The sequence below is a fragment of the Phocoena phocoena genome, chromosome 9 (assembly GCF_963924675.1).
Source record: "Phocoena phocoena chromosome 9, mPhoPho1.1, whole genome shotgun sequence".
NCBI lineage: Eukaryota > Metazoa > Chordata > Mammalia > Artiodactyla > Phocoenidae > Phocoena > Phocoena phocoena.
In genome coordinates this window covers 84,497,593-84,513,463 of record NC_089227.1, presented here as the reverse complement: position 1 = coordinate 84,513,463, position 15,871 = coordinate 84,497,593, and positions in this window count along the sequence as shown.

Below are 15,871 nucleotides of genomic sequence, written 5' to 3'. Positions count from 1 at the left end.
TTTTGAAAAGTATATGGTATTAGTAGGTCCAGTATGAGTTCACTAAAGGGCAAATAATATAAAACTAACTTTGTTTCCTTTTGTGAAAAAGTTCACATATTAAGGGTATGTTGTTGACTTGTTTTGTCTTGATTTTACTGAAGCATTTGACCAAAAATTCTATGAAGACAGTTATGTGTTGATTAGATCAGTGGTTTCCTTTTTATCCCCCCTCCCCGCTCCCGCCCTGCTTCCCCACCCCTTGCCATATTCTCAGCTCACTTCATGCCTATCCGAAGGGAACTACTGAGAAAAGAGCCCAGGAAAAACCATATGGTAAAAAAGCTCATCCAGGTCTACTGCAGCCGCTCCCTAGACTGGGATTTGAGAAAAACTAACAGACGTTTTCAAACTTTTGCGGGGGCAGGGAATCCTTTCATCAAATGAAATGAAACTCTACCATATAAAACAGATAAAGTGGGCTTCCCTGGTGGCGCAGTGGTTGAGAGTCCGCCTGCCGATGCAGGGGGCACGGGTTCGTGCCCCGGTCCAGGAAGATACCACATGCCGCGGAGAGGCTGGGCCCATGAGCCATGGCCGCTGAGCCTGCGCATCCGGAGCCTGTGCTCCGCAACGGGAGAGGCCACAACAGTGAGAGGCTCGCGCACCGCAAAAAAAAAAAAAAAAATTAAAAAAAAAAACAGATAAAGTGACATTTCCTAGTACTATAAATTTTTTTGGAGTTTACATTTATAATGTTTACTGAAGAGTCAGCAAGAGCAATGAAGCTCTTAAGATATAATGAAACACTTTTAAAAATCTGGTGTTGATAATAACTGTATAATAATAGGTGTATTCACATTATCAGCTGTGTTTAATAAACTTATATACTTTGCTTTAAATGCATCATATTTTTAAAAAAAATCTGTTCTCACAGATAATTACTTGCAAATTATAACAAGAGTTTTTTGTTTTTGTTTTGTTTTTAAATAACTTGCCTTGGGATCCCAGGATGTTTTTCAATTCAACCAATCTAAGGTAGGGAATATTTGTTTCAAAATCGTAACCCTGTAACTAAACGTATGGAAACAACAGGTCACATTCCTTATCATAAATCTAAAGTCATACAGGAAACATCTAATTCTTAGAATAAATATTTACCCTCTCTCAAGTAGGGTATTATCACAAAGGACTTTCTACTGCGATGAAAGCAAGGCCGACCAGATGCCCCCTGTGCCTCGCCCGCATTTAATGGCAGCCGACACTGGGCTGCGGTTTGTATTCATGTGCTTACTTGAACAACCGCTTGAGAGCAGACTGTGCACACAGTATTTTTCACCCGACCGGGTGGAGCTACAGCTTCCCTTCCCAGTGTCACACTTACGAGAAGTCCACATGTGCACGTGGAGGTGGCAGGGGAGCCTACCGCAGGGATCGCCTGCATCTCCCAGACACGATCTTTAACACATGATGCTGTGTGTCCGTAGTGGGTGAGAAGCTTGCGTAGAAACCATTTCAGTGTCATTTAAAAAAAAATTACAGTTTTTAAAATATCTAAAATGTATTTGAACACTAGAAACAGATGGTGGTGTATCCTTGGAGGGTTTCCATAGTAGAGTCTTTTTAAAAACATTAGTCTGATATCGACTGGATGCTGATTATGTTAGGAAAAATGTTTGGTTCCCTGTGGAATATGGAGATAGAGTTGGGGACAGCCAGGTAGTGCAGGTGAGAAAAATACAGCAATTCAGGAAGTGCATTTATGTACACAAAAGAAAGAACAAAGTAACTTTGAGTATAAAGCGGGGGATAACCTCTTCTGGCCGGGAGCACAGGGAAGGGTTCCTGGAATAAAAGACATTTGTGGAGGTCCTTGAGAACACATACAGGACTTGGGTATGAGAATATTAAGGAGAAGAGATGTTGTTCTAGGGCACCACATCTTTTGGGAAAGTGTAATTGTAGAGAAAGATGATGTAGATATCACTACCCTCTTAGATTACCTTCTTCATTAATAAGTTAGCTCTATATACATTTAAAAATATAGTCCATTCTCAATAAATTCAAAGAGAGATCCTTTTCTTATATTTAAATATGCCTGGGGTTTCTTTCAAAGTCATTACTGTGAGACAGTGATTTACTTGTTCTTTAGACCTTTCCAGTGATACTTTGCCCAACCTGGCTTCCACTTTAAGACCTACCTGCATCATAAATATGCCCTAAAACTGACCTCTGCAAGAATTATAGCCATTCATTTGTTCAGTTGTTCACCCACGCTGGTATATTGAACAACTGTTAACGTGCGAGGTCCTGGAGAGTTCTAGGCACCCAGCAGTGAACAGGTCCAAACTGGACAGGTGGATTCGATGCCTGGAAACCACCTGAAGTTCTTATCATTAAACTTACCATTAAAAAGATAACAGTGCGACTTTCACTACAAAGTGATAACAGCATAAAGAGTACACCTCCTAGAGCTTTTACATTTTAACAGGGATCAAAGCTTTGCTTCGAACTGCTTCTAATCAGGCAGCTTGTAAGGGGAATTGTGGTTTGAGCTCTGGGACTTTTCCAGCTTATATGGCTTTTTTGAGCAGCAGGGTTAAAGGTGGGGACTGGCTCTGATAATATTCCTCCCAGAAAAGTAGCTTAAAGAAAGCCCTACTGCGCAGGGAAAATCAGTTAGATATCCCATAATGGAACAGAGCTCTTGTTATAATTTTGCCTTTTGGGGGTGCCAGAGAGCCGAACACAGAAACGGGAGGAGTATAGCATAGGGCAGGTGCACAGGGTGCCCTGCTGTTGGTAGCCGGGCAAGTCACTTACCCTCTGGATGCAGCTATAAATAGGGCTAATAGTGACAATAGTACCCACCTCAAAGAATTGTTGAGGGTCAAATAAGTTAATATATACAGAGCATTTAGAATTGTGCTTGCCATAGAGTTTAAGCATTATATTAAAGTTAGCTATTATTTCTTTTAGCTATGTGTTTTGGCAGTTTGTTGATTTTCTGAGAACATATAAGAGATACACAGTAAGAGTGGATAAGAAGATAGTTCAAGTGAGGATGGTTAATTCCTTCTTTCCCCGCCTCCTACTCCACAGACCCTAGAGTTACTTGTTTTGTGAGGTAGTAACATCATATTTGAATGTATGACCTTGAAAAATTATGATTAAGTAGTTCTGGGCAAAGCTCTAGTGGTTGGAAAATAAATCAGGCCTCCCACACATACCTGCCCAGCCAAGAATTTGTTTGCCCCAGGAACCGTGGGTGGGCGGGAATGGAAGCAAGCACACACCCGGGCTTATGTGAACTCTCTGTTCTGGCTTGAGACCGTGGTGTCACCCTTCTTCCTCCGCTCACCAGTGCTTTCTGGTCATTTCTCTTCATTCTCAATTCTAGAGAAACAAATATTTTAATTTTTTTAAAAATGCTTTTCTCTCTCTCCTTTCCCCGACTCCAGGGAACTTCCACCCCGCCCCCCACCCCCTTCCTGCTTGTTTGTTCGCTGAAGTTTGGGTCTTTATTTGTCCCTTGTTATCACACTTGTGCAACTTTCTCCCAAGCCCAGGAAGGCAACATGCAGCGTAAGATGAAGAACTGTAGGGCTCCCTGCATGGATCCCGAGTTTCAGGGTCTGGGGCAATGCCCTCTAGAAATGTCCTGGAATTTTCTGTTAGTTCTTGTAACCAGGGATAGAGGTCCCCTGCCTTTGCACTGGGGCATATCCCAGGTACTCCTGCAGGCTGTCTCCTGTCTGTATCCTGGGGAGACTGGTGAGGGGTTTTTCCACACAGCACTGCAGAGAGGGGCTTGTTTTCCCGTTCCTGTGAAGTGTGCCACATCGGGACATGTGGTCTGCGAGACCTTCGGTTATTCCTGGCTTGGTTCGTGTTTTTATTGTTAGCCTGTTTAGCCTTCAGTCCTATTGTCCTAGTTAAGTCCTGTCATTAGAGCAGGTGTGTTCTTTTTCTGAGTGTGAGAGGGGGCCTGTTTCGGGGCCTACCCTGGAGGAGGCATCCCGGGAGAGGGTGGCAAGAGGCCTCTCAGGCCTTGGGGAATCTCCTTGGTGGGAGCTAAGCTTAGAAAGTTACTTAACCTTTCTGAGCCTACATACTCACACCTCCCGTCCATTTAAATCTACCCATGGGTTGTTCTAAAGGTGAACATGGGGACTTCTCTGGTGGTCCAGTGGGAAAGAATCTGCCTTCCAATGCAGGGGACTCGGGTTCGATCCCTGGTCAGAGAACTAAGATCCCACATGCTGCAGGGCAACTAAGCCTGTGTGCCACAACTACTGAGCCTGCGCGCCTCAACTAGAGAGAAGCCTGGGCGCCGCAACCAAAGATCCCTCATACTGCAGCTAAGACCTGACACAGCCATACATACATACACACACACATACATAAACAAACAAACAAACTTTTAATAAATAAATAAAAGGTGAATGTGAAACTGTGTGGGATGTAGCCAGCACTCAGTAACGGCTCCTTCCCCTCCATTTCCTTGTTGGACTATGGAACCCAGGTTTATTGTGGGGATAGTAGGTATTGGGCAGATTATTCCTAATGACCTGGCCAGGTGTCAGGATGGGAGACTGATATTTGGGGGGCCTTTGCCCTTCAGTCAGGGTCCAGGTGGGTCTTCCTGAAAGAAGCATCCTTCTCCCTCGTGGCCGGCTGAGGAACTGGAGCAGGGGGCGGGCCGCAAAAATCCACTTTGAATTTTGCCACTTTATTTCCCCACTAGTTTGCTCAGATATAAGGAGGAACTGGCAAAATTAAAAATAAAAAAGGTTTTGTTTTGAAAATTCTGCTCTATTGACAAACAGCCTCAGATCGAGAGTAACCACCAGACATCCTGTTCCTCAGCATGTTTACTGGTCGCTCCTGGGGCAGCCGCCCTGCTCGGGTTTTGCTGTGCTTAGGGCTCTGCACGGGCATTTTTCACCTTGAAGCATATCCGTGTCCTCTGTCACTCAGCCCAGGCCACCTCTTACTGCCACTGTAAAACCTGTAGGCTGAAAAGAAATCAATATGATCAAAGCTGCATCTATCTGGCCAGTCTGTTGCACAATCCTGCCCTTTTCCATTTTACAAATCTAGCATTTTTTCTGGTAAAAACATACGCTAATATAAGTTTATCGATAGTATGACTTGATGTTAGGCCAGAAGACTTCTGCTGTCCTCTGAAATACATACATATCTCAAAGCTATTTTTTTTAGTCTCATGAAGTGCAATAAAGACTTCATTCACTCCTAGAGACTTCCCTGGTGGTGCAGTGGTTGAGAATCCACCTGCCAATGCAGGGGACACGGGTTCGATCCCTGGTCCGGGAAGATCCCACATGCCACGGAGCAGCTAAGCCCGTGCACCGCAACTACTGAGCCTGTGCTCTAGAGCCCGTAAGCCACAACTACTGAGACCATGGCGCCGCAACTACTGAAGCCCGTGTGCCTAGAGCCTGTGCTCCGCAACAAAAGCCACCGCAATGAGATGCCCGCGTACCGCAACGAAAAGTAGCCCACGTTCGCCGCAACTAGAGAAAACCTGCACACTGCAGTGAAGACCTGACGCAGCCATAAATAAATAAATAAATAAATAAATAAATAAATAAAAAGACTTCACTCACTCCTAGACTAACGTTCTCATGGAGACAGTTTACCGTGCCTCCCTCTGTAAAAAGGAAACAGGGCAGCAGTTCATATGCAGATACCCCGCCACCCACTGCGAGGAGGTCAGCGTCCTCCTCAGCCTTGCCCCATAGCCGCGGGAATTGGCCAGGTGGGCGCCCACAGAGCCCAGACCCGTTCTGTTGCCACCCAGGGCAGCAGCATGGGAAAGAAGGTGGGACTTAAGGAAGCGGGCTGTGCGGAAGGCAAGGGTGGCAATGTGTTCATAGTCGTCTGTCGGGGGAAGACGTTGGGGCTGATGCAGAGCCAGGCTCTGGCAGACAGTTTTCTGGTCTCAGATGTGGGTTCACCTGTCGTCATCTGTTCTTTGGGAAGGGTGCTGGTGCGGTTTATAGAAATCCTCCCAAAGAGTAATTATGGTCATTAGCAATGGTTCTGTAGTTCCCAGATGTATTCACCTGCCTGTCACTGCCCTGTCACTCCCCCGAGGCCATCAGAATGGCCCTTCACATGCTCGTCATGTTTTGAGAATTGCCACTGGTGGTGTACAGAGCAGATTAATTGGGTGTAGATGCTTAGGAAAACAAGAACTGATGGTAAAGCCTTGCATGAATTAGGAAAAGTTTGAAGACAGAGTTCTGTTTCTGGTATGCAGAGTTTCAGCATAAAGGCTTACAAAGTATTGCTCGGGTCTTTTGGCAGTAGTGGCCCTGTACTTGCTTTAGTGATATACTTATTCCAAACTTGAGGAAAATGCCATGGACGCATTTTCTGCAGGCTTCCCGGTAACTGTGGAAGATTTTTTTAAAATACTTTTTAAACTTTTGGGAAAATTATTTGTATTATTAAATAGCATAGTAAATATGTGTATTTAGATACATAAATAAAAGCAAAATATTGGGACTGTTTCTAAACAGCTATTAACAATAATTAGATCGAAACATACCTAAAATGATAAACCTTAAAGCCACAGTAATTCATGTCTTTCTATGTAGAAAATGTTCATTCAAATTAACTTCTCTCCCAATGTCAGAATTCCTTCTGCAATGTGCATAAGATGTGATAATTTTTTTTTTTGTGGTATGTGAGCCTCTTTCTGTCGTGGCCTCTCCCGTTGCGGAGCACAGGCTCCGGACGCGCAGGCTCAGTGGCCATGGCTCACGGGCCCAGCTGCTCCGCGGCACGTGGGATCTTCCCTGACCGGGGCACGAACCCGTGTCCCCTGCATCGGCAGGCGGACTCTCAACCACTGCGACACCAGGGAAGCCCAAAGATGTGAAAATGTAGGCATCATCTTCTTTCTCTTCACTTCCCTCCTCTCCTCTTCCTTCCTTCACCTTCCAGCTGATGCATGCTGTGTCCAGGTCACTATGGCAGGCACTGCGGATACACAGGTAAGTACTCATGACCCCTCCCTCAGAGGCCTCCCAGTTTAAAAGTATGTACAGCTGGATGAGGATGTGCAGGAAGGAGGCGTGTGAGGTTACCTGGGTGAGGGGCCCGCTCTCAGCGTGTTTGGAGGAAGAGAGACAGTATACGATTCACAGAGGTTATGTGGAAGCTGAGATTTCAAGCCTGAAGGGGTGGCCTAGAAATGAAAAAGCATCCCAGGCATGGTACTTGTGTGAGAGTCGTGAAACCACATTTGGGGAATGGCATGCAGCCTGGCATAGCTGTGGTGCTTGATGCTGGGGAGGAGCAGGGTTAGCAGGATGAGACCGTCTCAGCAGTGATGGGAGCTCACCGCTTTGCAAAAAAAAAAAGAAAGAAAAATTGTTCTCTGGCTGAGAACTGTATTTTGTTAGAAAGTGTTTCCTTGTATTGTGCCAAGTCTGTCTCCTTTTCTGTTTTACCTTTGAGTTCAAGCCGCAGGAGCAGCCCAGAATGAGCCTGCCTCCTCTTTGCCACCTGCCTTTATGTGTAAGTGGTGTTTTGCTTCTTTAAGTCTTGCCCCAGGCTGTGTATACCTTTGTCCTTCTTAATAGGTTTTGGTTAGTAGTTTGTTTCCTTAATATAACCCAATGATAATTCCAGTTGGTCCTTTTAGAATCTGCAATTGATTGTGATTGCCTAGATTGATCTCACAGATCTCCAAAGCAGCTGTTGCTGCTGTACTGTCTCGTCTGTCGGCCTGTTTCTGCCAGGTTCCTCCCTCTGTGGTTTCACAGGATCCCAGAGGGCAGGAAGCAATCAGAGGTGTTAGTCCAGCGTCTCCTCCGCTTCTTCCCCACCACAGCATTTCCTTTTGGTCATCTTATGGCTTTAGAGAAACAAAAAGTAGGCCTTTCTCACACATATGCCGGGGATCCTTGTCCTGGGGGAACAGTATTTTTCTTTACAATCTTATAACTATTATCTTTTACTTTAGAAGCAAACTAAGAAAGAAGTACGTACCTGTGAAATGTTAATAAAAATTAATTAGGATTGAACTAAAATAGCTTAGAAGTTAAGGGTTGAGAGAGGCATGTTAAAGCTCAGGTTACATTTTCACATGAATTATCTGTAATTTGAAAATATCAGTTATGTTCTGAATGAGAGATTTGGCCATGTGTGTAATATGAGACCCCTCTGTCTGAAAGTGCAGGGTTTGGGTGGGTCCTAGAGAGAGATTCTCAACGCCTATTTGTTGATGGCAGCCGGTAATGTCGGTACCTGTAAGCAATCATTAGACGACCACTCTTAACCCCTTGATAAAAATTCTGTACTTTCCAAGCCAGTGCCATGGTTGTCTACGGATTATCCTCTTTACAAAAAAAGGACGAGATGGAAAAGGTTCAGTAATTTTGGTTCTTTCACACCCTCACCTAGTGCTGAAGCCAGGAGCTTACCCTATAGCTGTGATCCTCTGTGCGAACCATTCTTCCATGTGGGGAAAGGATGAGTGAAGAAAAGGGAGAATAAAAAGAAAACCATATGTGGTTGCTCAGGTAGAAGTTTCAGATCTCATCAGTTAGCTAAGGATGCCCCAGAAGAGACTGTTTGCTTATTGCTGGGATTTAAGTATCGTACACCGTGGAGGGCAAATTCTTATTTTTAATGTAAGAGTAAGAAAACAGTCTTCAGTGCAGTAGTTTCAGTCTCCGTCAGTGGTACTTATCGAGGGAATAGTAGGGAGAGGGGAAGGAGGGAGGATACTAAATATTCTACCACTGTGCACTCAAATGGTGGTCCATAGACCGGTGGCAGCAGCATCACCAGAGAGCCTACTAGAAATGCAGAGTCTCAAGCCCCAACCCAGCGCTTCTGAATCAGAATCTGCATTTAACAGACCCCCTGGCAATTCCTGTGCGCACTGAAGTTGGAGAAGGACTGCTCTAGTGGGTGATGACAGTACCTGACTCACCAGGAGCGATTTACCTGTCTTAGCACACTTTGAGAAAAGCTGAACAAATAAGGCATATCCGCCCAAAGTATTAAATGTTGAGAATCAGAGTTTAATTTTGTTTGTCACGGTTGACTAAACAGCAAATCCTGTTCAGGCGAGGCGGGGTTCTGTGTACTGCACAGATGACGTGCCCCATGGCTTGGATAGCAAGTGAAGAGCTGCTTCCCTGCCCTAGAGTGGAATTGTTTCCATGACGACAGTTATGAGCTGTGATCTCCCCCTACCTCCCCCCCACCCCATTAACCAACAGAGCAGAGAATAAAAACAATACTTAAAATTTTTTTTTTTAGAATTCGTCGTGTCCATTTTTTACATCATGTTATATACATCATGGGTTTCTCAGGGGAAAAGTCTGTGCAGAAAAGCGTAGCTTCCTCAGTGATGTGCAAACACTCCTTCTGGGCTAAGCTCAAACTGGCACAGCTGACAAATGTCAGCGTTGGACCATGTTGGCCTAAGCCTGATTTTTAAGAAGAATACTTGTGTTTGGTGTTTATCCTGCTGTACATCAACAGATCTTCAAGTGGAAAATCTTCATGTTAAATAGTCATTAACTCCCATGGCCACATGTATTCAATGATCTTTCTCTTCACTTAGAGGAGCCTTTTATTTTCAGAGTAAACGAAAAATGCTAATACATAGTGGTGACCAGTGTCACAAGGACTTGAATATTCGATTCTTTTGTAATGTGATGTGACGATGTTTTTGCCTGTTCGGTCTTTTCCACTGTCTGGGATGATCATATATTACTTCTTCATAGCTAAAAATCCACTAAGTTTTCTTTTATAAAAGTAATAATTGAAACAAAAAAACCCCTTTAGTGATAAAAAGATTGACTGCTAAAATCAGCCATTAAATGAGTTAGAGCTAATCCTAGGGTATTTTCTCAAAGTTTCATGAAGAATCTGTCAGCTTTTTAGCAGCACTGCTGTGCGTCACTGCTGCACTCCAGTCCAAGCCCCTGTAATTTCTTGCCTAGGCTGTTTCAGAAGCTTAATAACTGGTCTTGCTGCTCCCTCCCTTGCTTCAGTCTGTTCTCAACACAGTAGCCAGATCATGTTTGCCTCTGCCCCAAACACCTCTGTTGCATTGCAGGGCCCTCAAAATAAAAGCCAAAGGCCTTTGGGCACCCTAACAAGGTCACTGTTTACCTCTCTGGCCCCACATCCTACTACTGTCTCCCATGCATGCCGCAGGTCAGACAGGCCACACTTCTGTCTCAGGGCCTTTGCACTTGCTGATCCTCTGTCTGGAACTGTCTTTCCCAAGATGTCTACATGACTCTTTTCCAAAAGAGTCATGGTCTTTGTTCATATGTCAGTTTCTCAGTGAGGCGTTCCTTGACCATCCTATTTAAAATTTAACACCCCCCCCCAACATATTTTACATTTTACAAGCCTACCTCATTTGATTGTGCTTTGCTTTATTGCATTTTGCTTTATTGTGCTTTGCAAATGTTGTCTTTTTACAAATTGAATGTTTCTGGCAACTCTGTGTGAGATGATGGTTAGCATTTTATTGCAATAAAGAATTTTTAAATTAAAGTATGTATGTTGTTTTTTTTTTTAGACATAATGCTATTGCACACTTAATAGACTACAGTATAGTGTAAACATAACTTCTGTATTCACTGGGAAACCAAAAAATGTGTGTGACTTGCTTTATTGAGGTCTGGAACCAGACCTGCAATGTCTCCAAGGTATACCTGTACTTAATATATGTTCACTGTTTGTCTCCTCCTAGAACGTTACCTCCTTGAGAAGCAGGGGTTTTGTCTTGTTCATTATGTGTCCACAGCACCTAGAACCATGCCTGGCTTATTCAGGTGCATGCTGTTTGTTGAATGATGAGTGAGTGAAGTTGGCCCTTTCTAGCCCCCGATGACTAGATGTGAATGTAGAGTCAAGGGCATTGTGGAACTTCTTCCTATCAGTTTTGTTCTCATTCTCATTACATAAGAGGACCGCAATGTTAGAACATCTTTAAAGTGTAAACCACAGCTGTGAGCCGTTTAAAACATTCTGTGCAGCGAGTTAGGGAATGTCGATTAGTTGTTGATTTGTAAGGCAAATAGGAGAATGACACAGTCAGTACACACCAGGTCTCCTGTGTGCCAAGTGTGCAGAGTCAGGCCCCAGGGACAGGAGGAGGCGCAGTGTATGGAGCCTCCTTCAGAGAGCTGCACACGTTGTTGCTGTCGGCCCCGTAGTCATCCCACGGCAAACTCAAAGCCTTTCATGCCCCCCTCCGAGGACCACTGCTTTGGGTGCTTGTGCACATGCGTGCATGTATATTTATTTGTTTTCCAGTGTTGTCTCAGCAAGGGTTTCCTTTGGCCGCAATTTATGTTTTCCTTTTTGTTTATAGTGTTTCTTAGGAGCCCACTGCTACAAGTCCTGTCTGCAGAGGTGCTACTCAAATGTATCTTGAACTTTGTGCCGTTTCTCTTTTAGTATCTGAAGATTTATTTTTGCTATGGAAGCCTAGGAAACAGTAAAGTTACGGAAGTGAGTTAGACAGTGCCCATCTAATTATTGACCCCCCAGGGGCAGGACACATCAGGGAGGATGGAGCCCATTCAGGAAAGCCATATGGTCTGCCTGGCAAAATGATCCCTGTTTTGGCGATGGATGCAGCAGGTTCTAACGGTCCAAAGCCATCATTCATTCATGAAAATATCTCTTGAGTGTCCACTGTTGTGGAACATGCTAATAAAATGAGCACAGTATTCACCTTTATGGAGCATCTTACAGTCTAGTGAGAGAAATAAACGTAAATTAAATAATCACATAAATGTGTAATTATAAACGGTAGTAAGTGCTACAACGGAGAAGATCAAGATGCTGTGGGAGCTTAAGATAAGGGAATGTCCTAGTCTGGGGTCGTGTGACATGAGCTAGGAGTTGCAGATGACTAGGCACGTATGTGCTTTGTGGGGAAGGTGCAGAGTATGTGCATTAGTTTCTAGCCAGAGGAAACGAGGTGTGCAAAATCTCTGAAGTGTTGAGGGATCTGTGCATTTAAGAGAGTAAAAGGAGACCAGTGTGGCTGAAATGTGAGGGTGACAGGAAGAGTGTGCACGGAGGAGGCTGGAGGGGTGAGCTGGGCCAGACCAAGGCTTGAGAGTCAGCTCTCGGGTATTTATCATCAGACCCATGCAGAGCATTAAAGGAGTCGAAGTAGGGCTGAGCCATGACCTGTTTTCTATTTTTAAATGTTTACTCTGGACACTTTGTGGATGATAGATTGGAAGGGAGGAAGCGGAAGCTGGGAAAATAGCAAGAAGTGTTTCGTGTTTGTCCAGGAGAAGGATGATAGCAGCTTGGACTAGGATGGTGGTAGTGGAGGAGATAGGAGAACACTTGTCTGGAGAGAGAATATTGGAGGCCACTGGCATCTGGACTGTGATTGCTCTGACTTGCTCACCCAACAATCTGCTGTTAATTTGGCTTGATCTGCCTGTATGGTACCCACACCTGGGATTTCAGGAAGTATTTATTGGCCAAAGAAATGTGAGTATGTTGGTCAAGCTGGATGGAGCAAGTGTCCAGGCTGTCTGATGACATATTTTTCATGGGAAATGAATCCATAGGCTTTGTGGCTTATCTGTCAATCTTTTATGAACTTTGTTAACATGAATCAGTATTGATAAACATGATCATTTTTGGCACCTTAGTGAGATAGACTTTTGGAGCCAACAGAGGGAGGGACAGAACCTGGACAGTTGTGAGTTCCCCGAGGTAAATGTCACCTGGTGGAGACTCTCTGAACTGCTACCTTTCCTAAGCAACACCCTCTTTTTTGATGGATGCTTTTCCATTATCATTTTTAAAATTTTTAAGTAAATCTGTAATATCAATAGCTATATTCACCAATTGTTTCTATCTTTAGAACAGAAATTATTTCACCCAGTGGGGAAGGGTGCTGCCACCTAAAAAAGAATTTCAGAGGGAACGTGGTTTGGAAAGGCATATTAAATGTAGAATGATTCAGAGTCAAGGAGAATCTTACCCTACATTGTTTCCCTATGCATCTATCTTTTTATTATTATGCCATGTTGATTTCTTTTGAAATCATAAAATATTTGTTTTTCAAATCTCCTTTTATCGATACATGTAATGATATTGTCTTAATGGTTTTATTTAGGAACTCAGTAAAGTTAGGCAGTTGAAATAATTCACTAAAGTTTCACGAAGCCCTGTTGGTACTCTCAAGTCTGGAAGATATCAAACAATGATATAAAACATTATGTGTGCATTTGTGACCACTCACTAACAATATTTTCCTCACTTTTTGCAGGAGAAAATGGAAAAAATGGAGGTACTTTTAATGGAACAGAATAAACCACTGAACAGGTAACTACATTATCAGGGGTTGTGTACACATTAATTAGAGTTAATATTTGTGAAGTCCTTAGAAGGTTACCTGGCACGCAGTAAATAACTACATAAGTGTTTGCTACTATTAAGTTCCTTTAGCTGTACCTGAGCCTAAAATAAACCAGTCATACATCCCAAAACTACCCAACAAAAACAAACCATTTGCCCCTAAAGCAAGTGTGAACATCACATGGTCTCTGTGTGACCTGTTACAGTGGCCTGAGAGACTTAATTTCTTAATCTTTGAGCACGCTAAGTAGTTGAATACCCGTTCACTTTTGGTTTTGAGCACTCAATTCGTGATGACCTTGTGTCAGATCAGTTTGCTTTTTGAAACAAAACAAGCTTCTTCCCAATTCTTGAAGAGCTTATCATTTGTGGAGATGGCTTCGTTTACAGGTAGCCACTGAAATGGCTTGTGGATAGGTAGTAAAGATGGAGAGCATGGCATTAAGAACAGAACTCACATTTTCTGATGACGCCGAGATTACTTGGAGTAAGAAGTTTCAAACTATTGACCCTGCCCAGGCACTGCCTTCACGTCACAAAACTGTCGGTGTTATTAAGACCTACTGACACATTCAGCAAACATTGATAAGGGGCCTATTACGTGCCTAGTGCTGTGCTTGGCCTTGAGATTGCAAAGTTGAACATGTCACCTTTCTCCTCACCCACCCCATCTCTCTGGATCTGTACCGGTTCCTGCCTTCTTTACCTCGCTGGGGGGGAGACTGGGGTCTCCTGGCCAGAGTGATGCTCTAGATCCCACCTTCCCTCCCACCTTCAGCTCTTCTGTCTCCCCCGGCTCCACTCCCTCCACTCTTTATTCAGGGTGGGGAGAAAAACTCTGGGAGTGGAGGCCCCGCAGTCTGGTTTGGTAGTGTTAGACGTTTCTCTAGCAGGCTTGCTTTCCCTGGACTTCTGTGTCATAGTTCACATAGTTCATTTTAAATATTCCGTGGTTTTGTGTTTTGCCATGCTTCCCCTCTGGCATTTGGGGATATTATTAGCTTTGGAAGTTACTTTTCTATTCAGAAGTGTGACATTATTAACTTGAGGGAGGCGGGCACTAGTGGTGTGCTCAATGTGTCAGTGGTTCTCATACCTTTTTTTCTTTTTTTTTTTTTTAATTTTCGGTACGTGGGCCTCTCACTGTTGTGGCCTCTCCTGTTGCGGAGCACGGGCTCCGGACGCGCAGGCTCAGCAGCCATGGCTCACGGGCCCAGCCGCTCTGCGGCATGTGGGATCCTCCCGGACCGGGGCACGAACCTGTGTCCCCTGCATCGGCAGGCAGACTCTCAACCACTGCGCCACCAGGGAAGCCCTCTATGGCAATTTTAAATGAATCATAAAGTATTTTTTCCATTAAATAAATAGAGCATGCACAACAATAAAATTTTCTGATGTTTTCTTCTTAGTCTTAATTAATTAAGGTACACTGACTTCTTCCTGGACGACTGTTCCTCAGATATATTCTTCCTTCTTTTACTCACTAATTTCTTTGAAGATTGATTGAATCGGTGCAGTATTCTACAGCCATGTGCATTTATATCATTTGGGCTAGGACACAATTAATGCATCATCTCTGCATGGAAGAGGACCTAGGAAGGTACAGGTGTTGCAGTGGTACCTTTCTGGCAGTCATATCATCTCCAGGCAGTTGAAGGCCAGTCCTAGGAAGATGCCAGAGGGGTTGGACTGGTAGGTGATCCAGAGCCCTCTCTAAACTGAGGAAAAACAAAAGGGAATATGCATAGAGCTAATGGAAGATCCTATCTCAGAAGAACTGAGTAAGCAGCTCATATATAAATAAACCATGAGGACAAATCCTTCCAGCCTCTCCCAAGATGGCAGTCAGTGCTCTGTAGTTCCCTCATCACATCCCCATCGCCACTGAGACTGCGTCAACCTCGGTCTTGTGTTTACCGTTAGAGGGGGTTATTTTCATTCCTTTCCATTCTCTGTCCTCTTGCCTTTTGAGATACCTACTACATGTTCTCTTACCTGCCCGATGATTTCTTCCAAGTAACCTTATAAGCGATCCTAAAACTTTGGTGTGAGCCCTGGGTCTTCCCTTTGTCCCGTTCCGTTCCTGACCAGTGAGCTCACAGCATTAGCACAGCATAGGCAGGGGCAGGTGCTAGAAGGTAGTGAAAGAGAGAGTTCAAATAAATACTTCAAAACTACTTCACTTGAATCCCTACTTTTTGAAAAAAATTAAGAAACCATAAAAGGCCTTTAACTAGGAAAAAACTTTTTGTTAAGAATGATTTCTAGTCTGTTTCCTAGCCTGCTCTTGTTTAGTCCTAGTGCACAGTACATGCCTGGAAATCAGTAGAAAAGCACCAGAATGTATATTTGTTCGTCCCTTTAACCAGCAGCTTTGAGAGTATACAGAAGCAGGAGTTGATCCTTGCCCCCTGCCTGGCTCCGTTCGTAGGCATTTGTGCTGCCCCCCGCCCTGCCCTGCGCCCCCATTTCAGAAGGTAAACCACGT